The 2,040-nt window shown below is 41.7% G+C and overlaps 1 pseudogene; it reads left to right on the forward strand.

Moving 5' to 3' along the window:
• Nucleotides 1-693: 693 nt before the first annotated feature.
• On the forward strand, nt 694-1,659 carry LOC110150739 (olfactory receptor-like protein OLF4; annotated as a pseudogene).
• The last annotated feature ends 381 nt before the right edge of the window (nt 1,660-2,040 follow it).

Below are 2,040 nucleotides of genomic sequence, written 5' to 3' on the forward strand. Positions count from 1 at the left end.
CCAGGCCTCCCTGTCCATCACCAACTTCTGGAGTTTACCCAAGCTCTTGTCCATCGAGTCAGTGATGACACCCAGCCATCTCGTCCTCTGTAGTCCCCTTTTCCCCCTGCCCCCAATCCCTCTCAGCATCAGGGTATTTTCTAATGAGTCAACTCTTTGCATGAGGTGGCCAAAGTGTCTTGGAACATGGTTAGCACTAAATATGTATTTCTCAAAAGAATGAAGGAATATCACATTAAAACTCTAGAATATATGACCTCCTAGCAAATGTGATGAAAATGAGTCAAAAATTCCTAGTCAGAAATGAAGTATAGCTTCAAGGGGCTTCCGCAGTGACTCAGTGGTTTAGAATCTGCCTGCAATGCAGTACCCATTCAAGAGATGCAGGATCAATCCCTGTGTTGGAAATAACTGCTGGAGGAGGGCATGGCAACACACACCAGAATTCTTTCTTGGGAAATCCCATAGACAGTGGAGGCTGGTGTGCTCCATGGTCCTTGGGGTCGCACAGAGTTGGACACAACTGAAGCGGCTCAACATACACACATACTCTAAAAGAGAACTTATCTGCAAATAAAATATTAACATCAACTTCTTGAGGGCTAAACAGAAATTACAGTATTTCAGTTATGTTAATTAGTAGGTGTAAAAATTGTCATTATTTTCCTTTTTCCTGGTAGTCACCTCCACACCATGGAGCCATGTAACAATACACAAATTTCACGATTTCTTATTCTGGGACTTTCAAAGGAAGCAGAACTACAGCCCCTCATATTTGGGCTTTTTCTCTCCATGTACCTGATCACTGTGTTTGGAAACCTGCTCATCATCTTGGCTGTCAGCTCAGACTCCCACCTCCACACCCCCATGTACTTCTTCCTCTCCAACCTGTCCTTTGTAGACATCTGTTTCACCATCCACCACCATCCCAAAGATGCTGTGGAACATCCAGACACAGAGCAAAGGTATCACCTATGAAGGCTGCATCACCCAGATGTATTTTTATATACTCTTTGCAGGATTGGATGACATTCTCCTGAGTGTGATGGCCTATGATTGGTATGTGGCCATCTGCCACCCCCTGCACTACACGGTCATCATGCGCCCTCGGCTCTGTGGACTGCTGGTTCTGATATCCTGGGTGCTCTTTGCCTTCTATTCCTTGCTACACAGCTTAATGGTGTTGTGATTGTCCTTCTGTCCAGAAATGCAAATCCCCCACTTTTTCTGTGAACTCAGTCAGGTGGTACAACTTGCCAGTTCTGACAACTTTCTTAATAACATAGTGATGTATTTTGCAGCTGTCCTGATGGGTTTTGGTCCTTTTGACAGCATCCTTTACTCTTACTCTAAAATAGTTTCCTGCATGTGTAAAATCTCATCAGCTCAGGAGATGTATAAAGCATTTTCTACCTGTGTGTCCCACCTCTTGGTTGTCTCCCTATTTTATTTTACAGCCTTGGGAGTTTACCTTAGCTCTGCTGCTACCCACACCTCACATTCAAGTACCATTGCCTCGGTGATGTACTCTGTGGTCACACCCCTGCTGAACCCCTTCATCTACAGTCTGAGAAATCAAGATATAAAAGGGGCTCTGAAGAGATTCTACTTTATGCCAAGTTTAAAAGACGAAATACCCTAGTCCCCTGGATTGCATAACTCAAAGCCTTGGAAGAAGAAACTGTGATTTTTTGATCATTGTGGAATAAAATTTTCTCCTATTTGTTTCCTGGGATTTCCATTTGTCTTTTCATCTTTGAACTCACCATCTTTATGCAATTTTAGGAACTCTTCTTATTAAGGTTTTTTCTTTTCTTATCTATAGGTAGTTTTTATTTTTTCCTACTTCAAAATTTTCCTACCTTTGGGTCAAAACATTTGGAGATTCTATTATTTGATGGGGCATCATAGATTTATTAACAATAATTACTTCTTAAATGACACATATCATCCCAAGCAATTTTCCTCCTATTTCCCTGAAGTAATAGTTATGAGTTGCACTAATCATTTAAAAATGCACTTAACAACCAGGAGGATTTA

The sequence above is a fragment of the Odocoileus virginianus genome, chromosome 3 (genome assembly GCF_023699985.2).
Source record: "Odocoileus virginianus isolate 20LAN1187 ecotype Illinois chromosome 3, Ovbor_1.2, whole genome shotgun sequence".
NCBI lineage: Eukaryota > Metazoa > Chordata > Mammalia > Artiodactyla > Cervidae > Odocoileus > Odocoileus virginianus.